Genomic DNA, 23,514 nt, shown 5'->3' with positions numbered 1-23,514 from the left:
CTTTCATTCCCATCTCATAGGAATTCTCACAATTCATAACTCAATCCTTTCTCCAGCAAAAAGTGAATGCTCCCCAAACAAAGGAATGACCTCACTTTCAGAGTTGCTGAACACTTACAGTTCCCACTGACATAAATCAGAGTTGGGCTTACACACAACCATTGAAAAATAGTCCATAATGAAAGACTTTCAGCTTTCTGAATTTATCATTTATAACATACAACCTTCCAAATTATTTCACCTCAAACCTGGCTTGTTTTGTAGATATCACCAAGACTTACTAAAGGTAAATCTGAAAATGTGGTAGTGCACCTAAGGTTGTGAAAGAAGGTCCAGTTAGTCTTCTTAAACTGTAAAAGACTCAGCACATACATTATGTCTTGCTATATATTTGGACAGGGACTAACACATTATTGGCACTACCATAATATACCATAATCAAGGCTATGTTTGAGTCACGGGTATTTTTAGTAAAAGTCATAAACAGGTCACGGGCAGTAAACAAAAATCCACGGCCTGTGACCTGTCCATGACTTATACTGTTTACCCATAAGTAAAACTTGAGCCGGGACCCGTGGGTGCTCTTGGGGGGGTAGGAGGGCGGTCTGGGAGCACCGAGGGTCCTGGGGGGTGGCCCGGGTCCCCGGCTGGTGCTGGGGAGCTATGTGGCAGTGTGCAGCCCGGGACCCTGGCTGGCACTTGTGCGGGTGCAGGGTGGGAGGAGCGGGCAGCGCTGCGTGGCCCAGGACCCTGCTGATGTAGGGTGGAGGGGGGGAGGGAGGGGTGGAGGCAGGGGTGGTAGGCTCCCTACCCAGCTCTGCGTATCCTTGCAGCTCCTAGGGGGAGGGAAGGGCAGGGGGCTCTGCGCGTTGCCCTGGCTGAGCTCCAGTTCTGCAGCTCCCATTGGCCGGGAACCGTAGCCAATAGGAGCTGCGGGGGCAGTACCTGCAAGTAGGGACAGACAGGGCCGGCTCCAGGCACCAGCTTACCAGGCAGGTGCTTGGGGCGGCCACTTCAGAGAGGGGCAGCACGTCCAGCTGTTCGGCGGCAATTCGGCGGATGGTCCCTCACTCCTGCTCAGAGCGAAGGACCTCCGGCCGAATTGCCGCTGCAGATCGCGGCTTTTTTGTTGTTGTTGTTTTTTTTTGTTTGGCTGCTTGGGGCAGCCAAAACCCTGGAGCCGGCCCTGGGGACAGAGCGCAGAGCTCCCTGGCCCCTCCGCCTAGGTCAGGAGTTGCAGGGTCATGCCAGCTGCTTCTGGAGAGCCCCCGCAGGTAAGCGCTGCCCCGTACTCTAATCCCCTGCCCCAGCCCTGAGTTCTCCTGTCGCCACCAGCTGGGAGCTGGGGGTTCCCCCACAATGCCGCCCCTGGCGGCAGGGAGCTCGGGGGTTCCCTCGCCGCCCCAAGTGGCAGGGAGTTGTGGGGGCTGCCAGAGGTGGCAGAGGTACCCCACAGCTTTCTGCCCCAACGGGCAGCGAGGGACCCTCCAGCTCCTGACCACCGCAGGCTGAAGTCACGGAGACCGCTGGAAGTCACGGATTCCGTGACTTCTGCAACCTCCATGACTAAATCACAGCCTTAACCATAATATACCTCTACCCCAATATAATGCTATCCTCAGGAGCCAAAAAATCTTACTGCGTTATAGGTGAAACCATGTTATATCAAACTTGCTTTGATCCATCAGAGTGCACAGCCCCGCCCCCCCCCCGAGCACCGCTTTACCACGTTATATCCGAATTCGTGTTATATTGGGTTGCATTATATCGAGGTAGAGGTGTACATCATCATCATCAGTTGACAAATAACTTCTAATAAAAGGGAGACCATATTTGAAGACAGGCCAAAGTGAGCAAAGTTAAGATTGAGTTTTCAAACTTAATTCTGCATTTTCTGGACAATATTCTCCACTGAATTGCACTTAACATAATCATTGACATCTGTGCAAACTGAATGTAAGTGACACCATTCAGCATTTTACACCCACTTTGGGCAGGTACTAGTGACTACAACTGGTGCACAGTAGTGGACAATTGATTTCAAAACCTTGATTTTTCAACCTTAACATTGTATTTCCTGACAATTACCCAGTTTACACGAGCAAACACTTGTTTGCAAATATGCAAGTTTTGCGCACACGCAGTATGGAAGCCTGTAGTAGGGAGTAAAAAGCGACAAAGAGTCTTGTGGCACCTTATAAACTAATAGACGTATTGGAGCATAAGCTTTCGTGGGTGAATACCCACTTCGTCGGACGCAAGGTAGTGAGGTGGTCACCCCGCTCCAGCCCTAAAGGGGTTAAAAACAGCCCTGAGAAAGGGCTGCCATGGGGAGCCAATAGGAAAAGGCTGGGAGGCAGCCAATCAGGGCCAGGCTGGGCCCTATAAAAGAACTGCAGGGCCAGAAGGTAGAGCTGTAAAACCTAGCTGTGGAGAGAGAAGGACCTAGCTGCTGGAGAGAAAAGGGTACCTGGAGTAGCGTAGTGCTGGGGAAAGGCAAGAGAAGCTGGGGAGCTCCAGCCTGGTAACTCCCCAGGCTGCAGGCCTTGTGCAAGGCCTAAGGAAGGTAGTGGGACTGCAGAGGTGCAGTCCGGGGTTAGGCAGCGGCAGCTGATCCAAACCCCCCTTGCCAGTGATGAGTGGTTTACAGACTGCAGTCTGCCCCAGTGAGCATGGGCTAGAGGATGACTGGCAGTAGCCACTGAGGCAAAGTGGGGATAAAGGGTTGGGGATTCCCCTGGGAGGGGAGATTCAGACTGTGGGTTACTGCTGGGGGTAGAACCCCAAGGTAAGGGGCAGAGGGGTCCAGGAGGGACATGGGGGCCCTAAGGCAGGCGAGACACCATCCTGCAGAGGGCTCTCCGGGCTGGAATCGAGCTAATTCCCATGATGACCAGCAGGAGGCGCCACACCTTTGAAGCTTTGTCCCAAAGTGCTAGCCATTAGTCTGTTCCAGGAGCCCACTGAGGCAATGCACCATGATTGGGAAAGTCAGTAGGTGATTCAGCAGAAAATACTCTAGCTCTCTTTCTTCAATTCTACAGAACCTCAACTTATTTATGCACGTATGTGAAGTCATGAAAGAATCAGGACACAAATATTAATTTTGTGCCATAAAGCTGATGAGCAGTATTGCAAATATTTGGTACTGCAAAAGTCACTGAGAAATGTACGTCCACTTATGACAGCATGAACCCCCTACACCAGTGAAGTTTAGTAATTATTATTGTATTTCATGCACCAAACAAATTGTGCATAACAGATTATCTTAAAATGTGAAGTTGGAGATGGTGAAGCAGTCTTTCTACCTTGGCAGAATGAATAGAATGAAATTCTAGCCTGTGCCATCCCTCTAATCAGAGAGCTGGCAGTGGTACTGTTAATACATAACTAGGGTTTCTTATTTTAGGTTTTAAGCAATAAACACACACGCAAAAAAAACCCCCAAACCCCAATACAAAAAAAGAAATTATGTTTATCCAATACACACCAGAAAAACACTGGAACATTGTTACTTGTATATAAGGACTTGTATACACAGAACTGCAATGTAGACTACGGGGGTGGGATTTCTAATGTGCACTAATGTGTTGTACATTAACTAGTCCATGTAGACCTTGATGGTGCACACTCCAGGTTCCCTAGTGGGCTTTAATGTAGTGCTGCGTGAAACAGTACTCCATTAAAGCACCTTAGGAAACAATTATAAAGAGATTACTTATTACAGTATATACTACTGTATTTACAAAGGAAACTAACTCCCCCAATTTTGGGGGATTACTAAAAACTCAAATTGCTAAAAATAAAACCCAAAATATGAAAAAACAGAAGTCATATATCTATATCTATGAAATACGTGTGTGTGTGTGTGTGTGTGTGTGTGTGTGTGTGTGTGTGTGTGAGAGAGAGAGAGAGAGAGAGAGAGAGTGAGAGTATATATAGACACATTTACATAAGAGGAGGTTACTCACCCTGTGCAGTAACTGACGTTCTTCGAGATGAGTGTCCCTGTGGGTGCTCCACTACAGGTGTTGGTGCGTCCCTGCGCCTTCGCCCGGAGATTTTTGCAGCAGTACTCATAGCGGCCACGCATGCTCAGAATCTGCCCCCCCGCTGTGACTCTAGGGTAATAGAACGCATGCGTGGCCGGTCTCCTCAGTTCCTTCTCTACCACGGAGGCCCCCCAACTCCGAAGTAGAGGGGAGGAGGGTGGGTAGTGGAGCACCCACAGGGACACTCATCTCGAAGAACGTCAGTTACTGCACAGGGTGAGTAACCTCCTCTTCTTCTTCGAGAGATGTCCCTGTGGGTGCTCCACTACAGGTGACTTAAAAGCAGTGTATCTTAAGGAGGTAGGGACTTCGGATCTGGTAGGAACGCCGTCGAGAGTACCGCCCTGCCCAAGCGTATGTCAGATAAAGGGCCTTGAATAAGGGCATAGTGTTTAACAAAAGTATGGTCAGATGACCAGGTGGCTGCTTTACAAATGTCAGCCAAGGGGACTTTGCGTAAGAACGCGATGGAGGCAGCCAGAGATCTAGTGGAGTGTGTTCTAATGCCATCTGGAGGTGCAACCCCTTTCATCTGATAGCACAGTCGGATACACTGGGAGATCCAGTTCGAGAGTCTCTGGGTAGAAATAGGCATGCCCTTGGAGCGCTCTGCAACAGAGACAAAAAGTCTAGAGGAGGTTCTAAAGGGTTTGGTTCTATCCAAATAGAATGACAAGGCTCTGCGAACATCTAGTGTATGCATTGAGGCTTCAAAGGAGTTTGCATGTGGTTTCGGGAAAAAAGTCGGGAGGTGTATGGGTTCATTAATATGGAATGATGAGTGAACCTTTGGAAGAAATTTGGGATGCAATCTGAGGGTAACCTTGTCTTTAAAAAATATCGTATATGGTGGATGAGCCATGAGAGCTGCTATTTCTCCTGCCCGTCTGGCAGAAGTAATTGCCACTAGAAACGCTGTTTTCATGGAGAGGTGTAAAAGGGAGCACGTGGCTAGGGGTTCGAAGGGTTGCTGAGTTAGGGCAGACAGTACCAGATGAAGGTCCCAGGGGGTGGTCGGTTGTTTAATGTCTGGATATAAGGTTTGTAGGCCCTTGAGGAAACGCTTCGTAGTAGCGTGAGCAAAGACAGACGTATCATCAATTTTGTCGTGGAAAGTCGTAATAGCAGCTAAATGGACCCTGATGGAGCTGAAAGAAAGGCCGAATCGCTTAAGGCCCAAGAGATAGTCCAATATAAACGGAAGAGGTACCGAGGTAGGAGAAAGATGTTTGGCAGAACACCAATGTGTGAATCGTTTCCACTTTTGAAGATAGGTCTTGCGAGTAGCTTGCGTTCTGCTATGTAGGAGCACCTCCTGAACTTGTTCGGAGCAATCTAATTCGCGTTGGGAGAACCACGTAGGAACCAGGCCTTGAGGTGAAGCATGGACAGGTTGGGGTGGAGAAAACGACCGTGCTGCTGAGATAGAAGGTTCGGAATAAGCGGCAGGGAGATTGGTGGTTGGATTGACATTCTGGTGAGGAAGGGAAACCATGGTTGTCTGGGCCACGATGGGGCAATGAGGATCACTTTGGCTCGATCCGTTCGTATTTTTATCAGAACCCTGTTGAGAACTGGTATCGGGGGAAACGCATAGAATAGGTTTCGGTGCCATGAGATCATGAATGCGTCCCCCAGGGAATGTTTGCCCAGTCCTGCTCTGGAGCAGAAATTGAGACATTTCTTGTTCTTTGCAGTTGCAAAGAGGTCTATTGTTGGGTAACCCCAGATGCTGAATACGTTGTGAATGGTTTTCTCGTCTATCTCCCACTCGTGGTCCCATGGGAAGCGTCTGCTCAGTTCGTCCGCTGTGGTGTTCATGATTCCGGGAAGATAAGCAGCTGATACCCGGATGTTGTTCACAATGCACCAATTCCAGAGCTTCATAGCCTCTGTGCACAGCGAATGGGAACGAGCTCCGCCCTGCCTGTTTACGTAAAACATGCAAGCAATGTTGTCCGTCATTATGCGTACGTGATGATGTTTGATTAGTGGCAGGAAGTGACGGCACGCGTTGCGAATGGCTCGAAGTTCTAGTACATTTATGTGCAGGGAGGTCTCGGTTGGTGACCATAGTCCCTGTACTGTGTGATGAGACATATGTGCACCCCACCCTGTCATAGATGCATCGGTGGTCAGAATGCGTGATGGAGCCTGTTGAAGAAACGGGACTCCAGAACAAAGGTTGGAGTGGACGGTCCACCAACGTAGCGAGTCTTTGACTGGAGTAGGCAGGGAGAGAGTCTTGTTTAAAGAATGCATATTCGGTTTGTAAACCGTTGCCAGCCACGCTTGGAAGCACCTCATGTGTAGGCGTGCATTCTGGACGACAAAAGTGCACGAGGCCATGTGACCTAGTAGTTGCAGGCAGTCTCGGGCAGTTACCTGAGGGCTGTTGCGAATAGTTGTGGTCAGTTGTTTTATGGAATTGTAGCGATCGGGTGGGAGCGATGCTAGCCCGGTCCGAGAGTCGAGGTCTGCGCCTATGAACTGAAGGTGCTGGGTGGGGCGTAATGTGGATTTGTCTCTGTTTATTTGTAGGCTGAGAGAAAGAAAGCACTCGACTGTGAGTCGTGTGAACCGGAGCGCCTCGTCGAATGTTGAAGCTTTGAGGAGGCAATCGTCGAGGTACGGAAATATTATTACCCCTTGTCTCCTGAGGTGAGCAGTGACTACAGCTAGAAGTTTGGAAAAAGCACGGGGGGCTGTAGATAGTCCGAAGGGGAGTACCCTGTATTGGAAATGTGTGGAACCAAGGGTAAATCGGAGGAAACGTCTGTGGGCCGGATGTATAGTGACGTGGAAATAGGCATCTTGTAGGTCGAGGGCAGAAAACCAGTTGCCCTGCTCCAGCGCTGGGATTATGGTATTGAGGGTCACCATCTTGAACTTTTGCTTTTTGATGAATCTGTTGAGCCGCCTGAGATCGAGGATTGGTCGCCATCCCCCATTTTTCTTCTCCGTTAAGAAATAATGGGAGTAAAAACCCTTCCCTCTGTGTCGTTCTGGCACGATTTCTATTGCTCCCAGATGAAGGAGATGTTGCACCTCTTGGAGGAGTAGCTGCTCGTGAGAAGGGTCCCTGAAGAGGGACGGGGAGGGTGGGTGGGTGGGAGGTAAGGAGAGGAAGGGGATGACGTATCCAATTGTAACTACCTCTAAGACCCACTTGTCGGAGGTAATCTTCCTCCATTGTTGGAAAAAAGGTCGTAGGCGGTGTCCAAAGATTGGTGTGCCGGCTGAAGTGAGGGCATTGCTTTCTAAACCCTCGACCAAGTTTTCAAATCTGCCTATTAGCTGGTGGGGGTTGAGGCGCCCCTGTAGAGTTTGGGCGACGTCGCTGGAATCTTGGTCGTGGACGTTGCGGCTGTTGCTGTTCCTGCGGTCTATGGGAAGGTTGTGTAAATGCGGGATAACGTGGCCGGTGGTATGGTTGGTATCGATATTGTCGTCTTCTTGCCGTAGGTGTCTGGAGACCTAAAGACCGGAGGGTTGTTCTGGAGTCTTTCATTGAATGAAGCACTTCATTCGTGTTAGCAGCAAAGAGTTTGTCACCGTCGAAGGGAAGATCTTCAATTGTGTTCTGAACTTCGCGAGGAAAAAAGGAAGAGGAGAGCCATGAGCCCCGTCGCATGACTATCGCTGTAGCGGTAGATCTTGCCGCTGTGTTGGCTACATCGAGGGCTGCTTGGAGAGCGGTGCGTGAAATGGCTTGGCCCTCAGAAACTATAGCTCTGAACTGTTGTTTTCTTTGTTCTGGAATGTCATCAATAAAGTCCATTAACTTATTATAGTTTTTATGGTCGTATTTTGCCAGGACTGCAGTATAATTAGCTATGCGAAATTGGAGGGTGGAGGATGCATAGACCTTGCGACCAAACAGGTCCAGTCGTTTGCTATCCTTGTTAGGTGGGGCAGAACGAGAATACTGTTGTCTGGCCCTCTGGTTCGCAGCGTCCACTACCAATGAGTTTGGTGCTGGGTGGGTAAAAAGGAATTCAGAGTCCTTTGGAGAAATAAAATACTTCTTGTCCGCTTGCTTGCAGGTAGGTAGGCTTGTCGCTGGAGTCTGCCAGATGGACTTAGCGGGTTCTAAAAGGGCTGCGTTAATTGGAAGTGCCACTCTGGAGGAAGAAGGGGGCTGTAAGATGTTCGTTAGCTCATGCTGTTGTTCGGGAACCACTTCCAAGTTAATGTTCAGGTCACTAGCAACTCTCTTAAAGAGGTCCTGGAATTTTGTATATTCATCAGAGGGAGTGGGAGGAAGGGGAAGTAATGCTTCCTCCAGTGCTAACTCCGGATCTGTTGGACCAGGAGAAGGGCTAGGTTTATCCTGGGAACGTGGCTGTGTTGCCAGGCGTCTTGTGTCACTAGCATATGCATTAGGAGACGGCACTGGATCAGTGTTGCGCCTGGTCGAATGGCCACGGGGCATGTGTTCCCGAGGGTATGATGTCCATGGTGTCCAGTATTGCCATGGTGGCGGGTAGGGCATAGGTGGTGCCATCCAGGGGTTCATCCCCCAAGGGGCAGGGTCCTGAGAGTGGGATGAGGTAGTATTTCCATAGCCCTTATTGCTCTGGGTCCGGGGCTGGGAGTCATGATATGGGGAAAAAACTCCCTGTGGATCTGCTTCCTCCTCACTGGAGGAAAACTGCTCAGATCCTGACTCAGGCATCGAAACAGAATATGCATTCATGAGCGGAGACTGCAAGGTAGGTGATACTAGCAGATCAGCTGTCTGGGTAAAATGAGTGAAAGCAGCTCCTGCGGGAGATGAAAGCTGAGCCGACAGAGGCTGCTGCACAAGAGCATTCCTGCGATCGGGGCTTCTGGCTGTGATCTGTGTGTCAGAATGCCCCGCAGGCGTCGGTGCCGCGGTCGGTGCCGGGCGAGAAATGTCGGGCTGCCTCGGGTGAGGCGTGCTGTAGAATGTCGGCACCGTCTCATTCGCGGTGCCGAACGGTGCCGTCCCTGAGGCAGGCAACTGGAAGCCTGATGCCTCGGCACCGGAGCTTCTCGGCGGCGCTGAAGCCTCAGGCGGCTTTTGCGCTGTTCCGGAGGAGCCTGGCTCGTGAAAATTGCTGAGGCGAGGAATCACAGGCAGAGAGATCGTTGATCTGCCTGGAGAAACTTTATGCCTCATAGTCTTGCTCGGTGAGGAAAGGTGCCCCTTTTTCGTAGACTTCTTGAGCAATAGTGAAGGATTCTCTAATGAGTCTGCTGAGCTCCGTCTCAGGCCGGGGACGGTTGAGAAGGAACTGAGGAGACCGGCCACGCATGCGTTCTATTACCCTAGAGTCACAGCGGGGGGGCAGATTCTGAGCATGCGTGGCCGCTATGAGTACTGCTGCAAAAATCTCCGGGCGAAGGCGCAGGGACGCACCAACACCTGTAGTGGAGCACCCACAGGGACATCTCTCGAAGAAGAACCATATATTTACATTTATAGCTAATTGCATTTTGTCCTTTCTAACATTTGAATCTCTCATTCACCTTTCATGCACATTATTAAGTGATATGCCTCTCAGAAATGCTATGATTCCAGGAGAACAAGGGCACTTACTGTGACGACTGAGATCTTTGACAACTGATTTACGCAAATCCACCTGTCTCCATTGTTAGCATGTCCTCCCCACTTTTATTGTCCGTTTATTCACAAGTTACATATCTAAATCCTAGATGAGAGCTCCCTTGGGCAGGGACTGTATTTGTACAGTGCCTCATAAAATATTTGTTTATGCCTTGTTGTGGTTCCCACGCACTACTGCAACAGAAATAGTCAAATAATAAATAGTAAATTATAACAGCTTAAATATGAGCCACACTTTTCCCATCTTGCAAATATTTGGGAAAAAAATCCTTTCTGCACCACAGACCTTTTGAATTTTTCTGGCAAAAAAATGAGAGATTGTGAGACCGCCCTACCTCAAAACAGCCAATAGCTCAGTGATTAGGGCACTCACCTGGAAAGTGGGAGTCATAGCTTCAAGTTCCTGCTCTGCCTGATTCAGATCAGGGACTTGCATTTGCAATGTCCCAAGTGAGTGCCTTAACCATCAGGTGTGAGGGTATTTGGGGCACCTAGGGCTATGAGTCACTGTGTTACTCCCTGCCTCCAGTGAGAGGGACTCTTTCTTGTGGTGTCTGGGTGTCAGCTCCCTCACCCCACCAGCCTTTCAGTCACTGAAGCACTCTCCTCTGGGCTATCCCAGCGCCCTAACTTTACCTTGCAGATTAGCAGTACGTGCATCCCAAACCCGAGTCCCTTTGAATTGTTCCCCTGTGGTATCCAGCCCGACACTGGCTACTCACAGAAATTCCAGATACACTGCTCCCCAAACTGCAATATATCCCAGTTTTACTTAAACCACTACTTCTGTAAACTACACAGCACTTGTGAGCACTTACAATAAAACCAAGTAGGTTTATTTGTAAAAGAATTAACATTTGACTAGAAGTGAGACAAAGTGATGGAAACAACTGGTTACAACACAATCATAAAATGTGAACCTGGGTTTACATTTATCAATAGTTACCTTTCCAATGTAATGGAATTCACAAGAACCAGGATCTAAACGTTCATGACCCCCCCCACACTTTTTAAGGTGTTTCCTCAGTGAATGGATATAGAGTGCCTTTCTCTCTGTTATACTGAAACACTAATTTTCAATTGTCTTTGATGGTTTTCCATTGATGGTTCTGGGATGTGGCCAGGGCAAACAACAGAACCTTGTATAAAATTATCGGCTGGCTAGGGAGGCGTGGGTAGGGAGGGGTCCCTCTTGCTTGAATGGGACATCTCTGAGATACATTACCCCGGTGTCTAATTTTTATGCTAAGTCCACAAAGTATATTTTCAATGTAAACATATTAATCCTTAAATATTACCCATACATACATCTTGCAATGATTATGAGACTTGACAAGGCACGAGCTTCTGTAGATATCTTACATATTAGTCTTTATGGATAAATATCCTGCAAGATGAATTTGCTGTTGTGAGTTTGTTGGGTCTGAGGTGAGTTATTTGCAAAGAACAGGGGACCCTTTGCCTTGGAGCCTGTGTGTCACACCACAACCCACCACATGCTGGCTATACTGGGGTAGGTCTCTCTCTCTCTGACCAGAAAGTTGATTCTGGGCCTCAAAAAACTTTCCCAACAAAAATTTGGTCCAAACTAGTATGTTTGCACAAAACATTTTGGTTTTGATGAATTTGCATTTTCTGACAAAAAAAGTAACATTTTGTCAAAAAATTTCTCCTTAGCACTAGTTGGGGATGCTCAGCTCCTCTGGAAATCTGGATTTAGGTGCCTAACTTTAGACACAACTTCGAACATTTTGGCCATGGGTAACTGAAAAGTGAAAACTTCTGACTGTTTTAAAAATGTAGTTGGCATTGACAATAAAATAGAAAGTTGTGGGAGGATGGTTAAAATGACTGATTAGTTCTTCTCTATCATTAATTTTGATAATATCATTCACATGCTGGAGATGATTAAATGAATCATTAGTACACTGTTCTCTGGCATTTTCTACAAACAAGCTCAAATAAATATTTTCCTTCTGAGCTAAATAAATACATATTTTACACGCCCCCCCCCAGCCCCTCTGAAAACCTAAGTTAAAAGAATGTTATTCAGATTGCAAAGTCAAGCACTCAAAAGTTAAGAAATGTCAGAATTATTTGGCGTCCTTGTGCATATGCATTATGATTCATTTTTTAATCACTTGATCACACTATTTTTTTCCAGTGCCTCACTGACTTCAGTGGGTTTTGGATCAGGCCCTTAACCAATTAATTTTGTTAATTAGTTTGCCAATTTAATACTCTGGAGCAAAATGACCACTGCATTTATGCCTTGGGACTGAAAATATGCTGTAGAGGGTGAGACTCAAATTATGATGGTGCTGAACGTGGTGCAGATGGCTGACTGGCACTGAAATAACATGAGATGAGTAGTAGAGTCCTGCCTAATCTTGATATGATTGAACATACATTGCTGGTAAGGTCTTTTGTTTGTATAAAGAATTTTGGGCCAAGCCCTCACAGTGAAAAAGGGTCTCCTGAAAGGTTAACACATTCTTCAGCATACTAAAGAGAGATTGCTGCTAGCAGCAGTGTGATCCACTTAGCTTATGCATACAAAAGGAATTTTCCTGCTTCACATTTTTGAATTAGTCCATCACTCTTTGTGAAGGATTGTAAGTAATGGACCATAGCCAGCACCTGGCCAGTCACTGCCTTGTTTTTATTCTGATTTATGAACAAACAACTTCTTCCCAGTGTGATCAGGATAAAAGTTACCAGCTGATGGCCTTTTCAGCTGTGAGGTTTCCATAAAAGTATTTATTACCTTGTGGAAATCAATCCTTTAAGATGTGCTTATGGAGATGTAGGATTGAAAACAAAGAGTACCAAAGATTCTTCAAGGTTTGTGTATGGTTTACATATCTTGTAATTCCATAAGGTGTTCTCACGCACTAGTGATGAGCACATTATAAATAACCAATTAAAACTGAAAGAAAATATCTCTACAAGGTGGAGACAAAAACATTTCATATGATTAAGGGCTTGTCTACACCAGCCTACTGTAAGGTGTGAATTTAAACCTATGTAGTTTTACTGCTATACCCCTCATGTGGATACTTATTCCGCTGCAAGAGTACCATTTTTCAGTTTACCTATGTTGTTTTGGAAGGGGTTTAAACTAAACCAAAAAAAGCCACTCTTATACTGGAATAAGTGTGTCCAAATGGGGAGTTATACAGATATAATTACACCGGTATAACCAGTAAAGCTTTCCTCTTGTAGACAAGCCCTTATGCTTGCTCAATCTCTACTCAACCTCAAATCGTTCTCTCATGAGAGACTAGCACAATTTCCACGGAAATCAATTTCCCACAGGGCTAGCACCAAGACATGACAAACTCCATGTACAAGACCAAGGATGGATTCTTGGTTCCCAGTTCCTTGCTCCCAAGGCCCTGCAGAATTGGGTGAATGCTGAGGAAGGCGACATAACTGGTTGTCGGGGACAGGATGCATTTCACATCACTGCAGAGTAGCCCCACCCTGGGCCAATTAAAGAAGGATATAGGAATTTCATCCCAAATCATCCTGCAGCAGCAGAGTGGAGGCGGAAACATGGAGCTTCAAAGCAGTGGGAACAGCCCAGATCTCTTATGGCTCCAACCAGGGCCAACCAAAAAACATACATTGTCTTTAAAGCTGTGATAAGCTGTGCTACACTCCATTAGCTCTGTGACGTTCTATGCTACATGCTGTCACTCTGGAAGCAAACATGATCTAATCCGGTGCATCAGAATAACAATTTTTAATCTGGACAGAATAGAAGCTGCTCTGCCCTGCACTGTCCAATTTACATTTCTGGAAGAGACACGACCTTGTCTGGGTCACTGCCCAAGTGCTGCTGACAGAACCTGGGCCACAAACCTGTGGGAGTGGAACATCTACCAGGAATGGGAGCACAGTGCTGCAAGCTGCCTACAGCTCTCTCCTGAGGGAGCCTGGTTGGACTGAAGGGGCACTGATTCAGCACATCTCCTGGACAGTCGCCATTGGCAGAGCTTCTGGGGGACGTTAAAGCTGCTCCTCAGGAAGAGGGGTGGGGAAATCCCCACTCTGATACTTCTGTCCCCCTATGAGCCCCAGGGAGTGCAGTTTGCTGTGCAAACCTGGCTTTACGTTTCTAGTGAAAGTAGGACATTCAATTCATGTGGGGAAGCAACTGAAACTGGTGATTATCCATTCTAGCAGCCTCACACATACCTACTGGGGAGCTAAAAATCAAGATAGTCACAGATAGCAGAAGTTTAGAAGAGGATTAGTGAGCTTCAACACCATGATAGCAATAAGTGCTGCTAACACAAGTCTTTTGCTGAAAGCCTGGTCTACACACAAAGTTGTCCTGGTATTAATAAAGAAGTGACTTTATACCAATTTACTTAAACCAGAGCAATAGGGGATATGAATACTCATTTTGGTTTACACCTGACTTATATCTTATGTCATCTACACTTTATGTTAGTACATTTACTGGTATGCGCGCTAAACAGATATGATCAGTTTTAAACTGATATACAATCAAAACCATTTTAAGTTCAACTGGTACAACGTCTGTGTCTACACAAGCTCTAGAGCAAAGGTTTATATTTTCTATTGAGGACCTCCTACGGTAGCTCATCAGGATGGCAGATGAATCCTCTATCTTCATCATAAGATGCCACTCCCATTTGTCTCCTATGCCCCGATCAAGTTTTTGAAGAACAAACCAGGACTTTCCCCAGTTAAGGCTCCGATTCAGCACTTGAAGCATGTGCTTAACTTTAAACAAGTGAATAATTCCTCTTTGTCAAGCACAAGTAGTCCCAACTAAAAGTACCCATGTGCTTTAAGTTAAGTAACTGTGTGACCGGAGGCCCAGGGGAGCCAACTGAGGTGACTCAATTAGGGTGAACGGCAAAGAATAGGGCAGACAATCCCAAAAGCTGGTGGATATTTCAATACTTAGATTTACCAAGCCAGCACAAAACAGCTTCTTTATTACCTCACTGGTTACTCAGAAGTCAACAAAACAGTTCCCTTAAAGTAACCCAGCCTCAGTCCTCCACCTAGTCACCCAAGTCAAATATGAGGAGGATTAATGAAAATCTTATTCATTATATAAAAGAAAAGGTTCTACCAATCCCAAAGGATTGGACACATTACCTCCCAAGTTAATGAATATTCAAGATCTTACCCAAACATATGCTTACTGCCAATTCTTATTAGCTAAACTAAAATTTATTAAAGAAAAGAGAGAGAGTATGGTTAAAAGATCAATATACACACAGATATGAGTTCAATTCTTGAGGTTTAGATTTATAGCAGAGATAGTGAGCTTTGTAGTTCCAAAGAGTTCTTTTAGAATTTAGTCCATAGGTTATGTCCAATATCATATTCAAGGTGTTCCAGCTTAGGACTGGGATCTCATCTTGTGACTCAAACTTCCCCTGATGAAGCTTAAGCAGATCTGAGATGACAGGATCAAGACCCAAGGGTCTTTTATACAATATTCTAGCATGCACTTGACCATACAATCCTGGATAAACAATAGACAATCAGGGTGACTTTGAAGTAGGTCTACTTCCTAAGCATCCTCGGTAATTATTCACACAGATTAACATAAGGCAGTTGGCTGTTTTTCCACCATTTGCAGATGATTTGCCATACATTTCAAAGAGATCAGTACAGCGACATCCTATATTTAGAGTTCATTTAAATGTTAAGATGTTCTTTTGATCTCTGAATTAACAGAATACAGCATAGACAGGGACTGTTTGATTACATTGCTGACCACTACCAAATATAGGTAAATACACAAAAACACAAACATTATCTTCCCATATGTCTTTAAAGGTTGAATTTGAATCATTCATCCTGCAGGACGCTTAGCCCTTTCTGGTCATGCATCACAAATGCTTAAGTGCTTTACTGAGATAGGGCCTGTGTTAATGAGAAATATGGGTGCTCAGAACCTCTGAAAGTCAGTTATTTAGGCCTTCAGTTTTTTTGCCTTGGTTTCCGAGTTGGTAAAATGGGTAGAATACCACCTACATAACAGATGTCTTCTGAGGCTTTTCAAATTCACATCTGACCATTTTGGATTCTCTTTCTTTCACCTGTTTCCCCTCCTCCCCCATGTTGGCTTCTCTCTTGGTCTCCAAAATTATTTTAACAACCATAAGTTCTGTACCCAGATACATACTGATGAGCACTGTATAAACAAAAATTAATTGATCCAAAGCTGTACAACTGTCACACATTCTCAAAAGGTGCTGTATACCTTGCTAGATACCACTGCAACAGACACTCTATCAAAAGCCTAAGATAGATAAATGTAAACTGTCATTATCAGAGTAAACACCACTTATGGAATCCAAGCTTTTGAGTTTACCAAGGATCTGACTGAGGAAAAAACCAACAAAGAGGCTTACCATGGTTGGGAGTGATATATAAGTCCTGTACAGATGTACATAAGCCAATATTACACAGACATGTGTAACAGCTAAGGCAGGTTTTGTGCCCCAGTAAATGGTAAATAAACTGCATGAGAACCTGAAGCAAACCCTGCACCCGATCAACAGGCAATAATTAGTTGTTGACTGGGCTCAGATCACTGTAACTTGGTGACTGGTTAAGAAATGGCTAGGGAGTAGGCAAAGAAATATTTCTCCCAAGAAATCAATTCAGTTGCCTCAGGAAAATATGATTAATGTTTTCTTGGGAGGCTGCTGCACTGGAGGGACAGCTATTTCTTTAGACATTATTAATATAGAGTGCACTTCTGCTATAAAATTCACTCAAGTAAGGCTACTAGGATTGAATTACCGACCTGTCAAGTCTCAAAGACTTGCCCTGTAATACGAAGTTTCTGTCCGAATCTTGTGTCCGCACAACAAATCTGTTATTTCTCTGTGTTTTTGCAATCTGATGCCATGTTTCTGCAAGTTTATGTGAAGGCTGTTTGATATGTTCCTCCCTCTCTCCTGCCCCCCGCAACCACTTTTGCCTCTGTGATTAGGCTTAGATAGGGTAGAATGGCTGTGAAAAATAGAGAGGGACAATAGAGTGACCCAGGCAAAAAGGAGGCTAATGGCAAAAAGATCTTGTTACATTAAATATTTAAACTGCTGGGGGGAGGGGGGGGGAGGCGGGAGAAGGGGAGAAGAGAAACTTAAATCTCGTTCTTTTATCAATGAGATGAAAAATATTCCTTCTTATATTTTATAGCTTTATAGTATAGGAAATGGTTTCTTTATAGTGTTGTATAACTTGCTTTGGAAGTTATTGTAGGACTCACACCTCTACTGAAAACCAATCTGAACACAGCAGTATAGCATTATTTTTCCTTAGCTGCCAAGACACACACACAGGTGTGTATTATATACGTATATACAGACACTCACACCTGTCTATACACATGTACATATACAGCAGCTAGACAGTCCAAGAGAAGGACACTGTTCGAGTTTTTTGTTTTAAATAACATGCTTATAATTTTTAGTTCTCTTCTCAAGAAAAAGGACATTACAGAAGTTTATTGGAAGGTTTCTTGTTACTGCAGAATAAGACAATTTAGTCTCATGACACCAATAAATGATAAAGTAGAAGTTACTGTGAAGTAACAGGAAACTTTTCTGCACTTCACTTTTTATCTGGGATATTTTTATACATGAGCAAATGAGCTCATATATCATCCAGCTTGTCATTAGCTTATCCAAAACTCGACACAGAGTATAATTGTTCATGATGTGCAAATAATATTGCAAGTACTAAGAGCTGTCAGAAGTATTTAGCAGGGCCAAAAGTCACCAAGACAGGGTAAATGTAAAACTTTATAATGTAAATATCTTCCTCCTACCATCTGTAAGCCCACTGAATTTGACCACACCTGGTTTGAGGTGTTAGCCTCTTTCCTCTGTTCAGAGAAAAACCTGTTTATCAACAACCCAACATGTCAGGTTTAAACACCTTTTAGTCACAGACTTTAAATCATAATATCAGTGAGTATCCATAATTCCGTGCACATCACTGTCACATACATTTCATATTGATTATTGACCACTGTGTTATTAGTTTTCAAATGATGCCGTTCAAGGCATATTTTGTACAAATAACATTGCAGTGTTGTGTAGGATGAGAACACAAAAGTGCCTGGAGGCACGGGGGCAGTTTATATTAATTGCCCACCCTGTAGCTACTCTGGAAATAGACACATATGGTCAGTCTCCAGGGCTGTCAATCTGGTGCATTTTGCCAGCATTGAAGTTCATCTTAAAAATAAATAAATAAATAAATAAAGTAGCCACCTGGACTAATTTTCTGTGTGTCCCAAATTACTTCATTTACATAATGATCACTTGGGGAGGGCAGCTCCAGATCTCCCTAGGCAGGTGGAGCGGGACATCATGCAAATTGTGTTCATTACTCTCCTGCAAAGTTGAAAATGATGAAGAAACAAACAATCGTGTGGCTAAACTACAAGGACCTAGTCGTCTTAAATTTTCTGTTTTCTATCCTCACATCCCCTTTATGTTCTGGATGGGGAAAATGTAAAGAGGCATACAACAGATGGAAGACGAGAATTAATGTGAGAACAGGAGAAAGAGAAAAGAAAGACAAAGAGAATGGGGACCAAAGAGAAGTTGTGAAGAACAGAGAGGAAATCCCAATTTTACATATAAATTATGTAATAATCCTTCAGTTTTACCCCCAGATTTCAAACCATACTATTCTTTTTAACCCAGAAATGGGTTTACCAAAAGTTGGCAACCTGAGCAATCATTTAACTAATACACAACACTGATTTCTGAACAGAAGAGATTCCAAACAGGCCTGCTATTAAGCATGGGCAATTAATTGGCCTTCTGTTTTAACAAATCAAAGGAGCAGAGAAAGTCCACATTATCTTGGCTTTTGCAGAAGTGACCTCCTAAATTTATAATAAACACTCAATTGAATGTGCTGATTTACAGCCAATAAAAAAATCTAGATGTAAATGTTTTATCTTTGGTAGCATGGAAATGCCACTAGAGTGCTCATTTTTCAGTCTCAAAGTTGCACTAATTCTTAATAAAATATTTTGAAAAACTCTGATTAATTATGGTAAGAAAATGTTAGTCAACACAGCACTTGTTGCCATTAGAGATTATGCAAAGGTGCCAGATGACACATTTTCCTGTGCTACTGATTTCAAATGCTACATCAGATTTAATCCCTCCAAACAGCAGAGTTTAGACCATATGTCTTCTGTATGACAACATCAAAAGGTGCATGTAGGGGAGTGCTGAGGGGAGTTTGTTTTGAAAGACTGCAGAAATGGATATGATGTAAAGTGATAAAGTAATCCTTCTGACAGTCGAGGAGTCAACTGGCTACATTCCACAGGCTTACAGGGAAAGCAACATAGAGGCTATTCTAGAGAGTTTGCAGCTGCGGTAAGCTCTGTAACATAACTGCTCTAAGCTGACGGGAGAAAGCTCTCCCATCATCTTAACTACTCCAGCCCCGCGAGTGGCAGTAGCTATGATGGTGGGAGAAGGTCTCCTGCCAACCTAGTGCTGTTTACACTGGCGCTTAGGTTGGTGTAACTTACATCGTTCAAGGGGGTGTTTTTTTCACAACACTGAACGACGTAAGTGCTAGCGCAGACCTAACGTTGGGAGCAGACAAACAACAATGCCTGCTGTGGAGCTCAGAGTACATACCTCTAGCAACAAAGGCTAGCCAGTCAACACAAGTTTAGCTCTCACTTGCATAAATGACAAAGGGGAGCCAAATTGTTCTGTTATGCTAGGAGGTACGGGTAACTGCATCAATCTCAAATTCTTTGAGATTGAGTGTGAACAGGACTCTCAATTAATGTAACTGTCAGGATAAATTAATCGCCTGCCTCTCCCACCTAAGACAAAGGGAGTTATGAACCTGCTCAAGAGTTTTGGATTGAGTAGGCGGAGGGGTTTTGCTGTTTGGGAAGGGGAAGATAGGGCAGGGCAGGAGGCAGAACACACAGAATAAGAGATTCTGGGCCAGAGCAAGAAGGCGCAGCAGAAGCCTGTAAGCACTGGTGTGGTCGTGGGAGATGCCTACAGAGGTCACTGAGGTCAGCACTATACCCCCATCTGGGGTTGACCTTGCCTATTTTAGAATGAGAATCTCAGCCAGTCTTCAGGCAAGTCCCTGGACAGGCAACTTTCCCCCTCATTATCTCATTATTACTGTTTCACCCAGTTTTCTTCTTGCCAATTGTGAGTACTTACATTTTATATGTACACGTATTACTACAAATATATATACAAAAATAAGCATTATGCCACCAAAACATACACATCTAAACCTGTACATAGAAGAAGAATAGATTGGGCTGTGGAGATAAGGCAACAGTGTTATAGATGGTTATAAGCACATCAGGAGATTCATAGATTCCAAAGCCAGAAGGGTCCATTGTGATCATCTAGTCTGACTTCCTGTATAACAAAGGCCAAAGAACTTCCCCAACATAATTCCTACAACATATCTTTTAGAAAAAATATCCAATCTGACTTAAAAATTGCCGGTGATGGAGAATCCACCACGACCCTTGGTAAATTGTTCCAAAAATTAATTACCCGCACTGTTAAAAGCATGCCTTATTTCTAGTCTGAATTTGTCTAGCTTTAACTTTCATCCATTGGATTGTGTTATGCTTTTGTTTGTTAGAAGGAAGAGCCCATTATCAAATATTTGCTCCCCATGTAGGTAACTATAGACGGTAATCATGTCATCTGTAACCTTCTCTTTGGTAAGCTAAATACAGTGATAGACTCAAGGAGCTCAATCTCAAGCATGTTTTCTAATCCTTTAATCATTCTCATAGCTCTTCTCTGAGCCCTCTTCACTTATTCAACATCCTTCTTGAATTGTTGCCATCAGAACTGGACAGAGTATTCCAGCAGCTCTTCAATTTAATGTGTGCCATGTTAACTTTCTATCTTTCTAGTTTTTTAATCAAAAGTCAAATGCCTTACAGAAGTCTCAGTCTATTACATCAACACTATTACCTTTATCAACCAAACTTTTAATCTCATTAAAAAAAGATATTAACTTAGTTTGACAGGATTTATGTTCCATAAACTGATGTTGATTGGCATTAATTATATTACACTCCTTTAATTTTTTGTTAATCAAGTTGATTATCTTGCCCAGGATCAATGTCAGACTGACAGGCCTATAATTACCAGGAGAATGTGTAATAAATCGTAGCAAGCAATTCACTGACCTCCTGGACTCTAACAATCTCTAACCATTGTGACCCTAAGAGTACTCCAATGCTAGAGGGAAAGGGCCTCCTGGTATCTACCAGTGAGTCTCAGCTGACCTGATCAGCTCAGTGTACCCCATTTCACTGTTGTCACATAAGGTATCTTATGCTAACTGGTAACAAGCTGGTCATTAACACAGTTACGTGGTGTATTTATGAGTGATATATGAAAAATTATAAATATGCGCTAGAAGTATGCTCTTGAAATGTGTTTGGCAGGCAGGGCTTGAATCACCCCACCCTAGACAAAGGAATGTGGTCTCCAGTGTAAAGTGAGCCAAGGCAGACAGTGGAAGTACATTTATATAAGAGGTAAACAAAGCCGTCGAACTTGAGATTGGAGATCGCCACTTAACTATCATGATATGGGGAGGAGACTGCAAAAATTAACATGACAGCTCCCTGATGGACACAGAAAGCTGAGCCCTCAGGAGCAGGGCCGGCTCCAGCATTTCTGCAGCCCCAAGCAATAAAAAAAAAAAAAAAAAAAAAAAAGCGCCGCTATCATTGGCGGCAATTGGAGAAAAAAAAAAAAAAAGCCACGAGCGGCGGCGGCAGTTCAGCGGCAGGTCCTTCGCTCCTAGAGGGAGTGAGGGACCTGCCACCCCTGAATTGTCGCAGGTGCCGCCCCTCTCCCTTGGCCGCCCCAAGCACCTGCTTGTTAAGCTGGTGCCTGGAGCCGGCCCTGCTCAGGAGGGTTTCATGACTTTGAAAACAAAGAAACTTGGAGGATATAAGCAGAGAAAGCCATTTTGGCATCCTTCACCTGAAGAGACAAAGAAACCAAGTGCTAGGAGCTCTGTGTTAGCTCCTGGCTAAGGACTGGCCAACCATGCTGGAAGAACAACTGTGGTGAAAAAACTACTCTGAACAAAAGGCTCTAGTTTGTTAAGTTTGGTTTCAGCCTTAGAAACATATTTTTACTTTTGCTTGTTTGTAACCATTTCTATCCCAATTATTTCTACTTGGTATCACTTAAATCTCAGTTCTTTGGTAATAAATGTAATCTTGTTTTATTACACATCCATCTCAGTGGAGAGTAAACCGAAGAGTAAAATCCTCAGACAAACTATCGGGTTTGTGCTGCACCCTGACTCTCGAAAGAAGCGGTGAACTTTTGTGAGTGTTAGGCTGCGCACTAGAGAGGAGGCTTTTAGTGAGACTCAGGACTGGAGGGGCTGCTGTGTCACCTTGCATGGAGTAACCAAGCTGGTGGAAGTTAGGATGAGGTCACTGTTGTAAGCAGGCTGCTGGTGTCAGAGCTCTGAGACAAAGCTGCATGGCACAAAGCACCCAGGGTTACAAGGCAGATGGTGACGCAATCCCTTACTGGTCTGGATGAACCCCCAAAGCATCACAACCATTTATTTAATAGATCTATTAACTCTTTATGAACTATATATAAATGGAACCCTAATATAAAGGCAAGTTTCAGAGTAACAGCCGTGTTAGTCTGTATCCGCAAAAAGAAGAACAGGAGTACTTGTGGCACCTTAGAGACTAACAAATTTATTAGAGCATAAGCTTTCGTGGACTACAGCCCACTTCTTCGGATGCATATAGAATGGAACATATAATGAGGAGATATATATACACACATACAGAGAGCATAAACAGGTGGGAGTTGTCTTACCAACTCTGAGAGGCCAATTAATTAAGAGAAAAAAAAAAAAAAAAAAAAACTTTTGAAGTGATAATCAAGCTAGCCGAGTACAGACAGTGTGATAAGAAGTGTGAGAGTACTTACAAGGGGAGATAGTCAACGTTTGTAATGGCTCAGCCATTCCCAGTCCTTATTCAAACCGGAGTTGATTGTGTCTAGTTTGCATATCAATTCTAGCTCTGCAGTCTCTCTTTGGAGTCTGTTTTTGAAGTTTTTCTGTTGTAATATAGCCACCCGCAGGTCTGTCACTGAATGACCAGACAGGTTAAAGTGTTCTCCCACTGGTTTTTGAGTATTCACCATGATTTTAATAATTTCCATCCCACCATCAACCTCAGCCTAGATCAATCCACACAAGCGGTCCATTTCCTGGACACTACTGTGCTAATAAGCGATGGTCACATCAATACCACCCTATACCGGAAACCTACTGACCGCTACACTTACCTACATGCCTCCAGCTTCCATCCAGGACACACCACACGATCCATTGTCTACAGCCAAGCTCTAAGATATAACCGCATTTGCTCCAATCCCTCGGATAGAGACAAGCACCTACAAGATCTCTATCAAGCATTCTTAAAACTACAATACCCACCTGCTGAAGTGAAAAAACAGATTGACAGAGCCAGGCGAGTACCCAGAAGTCACCTCCTACAAGACAGGCCCAACAAAGAAAATAACAGAACACCACTAGCTGTCACCTTCAGCCCCCAACTAAAACCTCTCCAGCGCATCATCAGAGATCTACAACCTATCCTGAAAGATGATCCTTTACTCTCACAGATCTTGGGAGACAGACCTGTCCTCGCTTACAGACAACCCCCCAACCTAAAGCAAATACTCACCAGCAACCACACATCACTGAACAAAACCACTAACCCAGGAACCTATCCTTGTAACAAACCCCGATGCCAACTCTGTCCACATA

At 44.5% G+C, this 23,514-nt stretch overlaps 1 protein-coding gene and 1 long non-coding RNA gene across 4 annotated transcripts in view; one reads left to right on the top strand and one right to left on the bottom strand.

Moving 5' to 3' along the window:
- TPK1 (thiamin pyrophosphokinase 1) overlaps positions 1–23,514 on the bottom strand; it is a 503,356-nt gene that overhangs the window by 49,056 nt on the left and 430,786 nt on the right. The gene's annotated exons all lie outside the window — the stretch shown is intronic.
- LOC128832095 (uncharacterized) lies at positions 5,226–7,840 on the top strand. The gene is made up of 2 exons (XR_008443893.1): positions 5,226–6,680; positions 7,518–7,840. It is a non-coding gene; the product is annotated as an uncharacterized LOC128832095 (long non-coding RNA).

This window comes from Malaclemys terrapin, chromosome 2 (assembly GCF_027887155.1).
Source record: "Malaclemys terrapin pileata isolate rMalTer1 chromosome 2, rMalTer1.hap1, whole genome shotgun sequence".
NCBI lineage: Eukaryota > Metazoa > Chordata > Testudines > Emydidae > Malaclemys > Malaclemys terrapin.
Note: the sequence above shows the minus strand (reverse complement) of the source record. Positions and strands in the feature narration are given on the sequence as shown.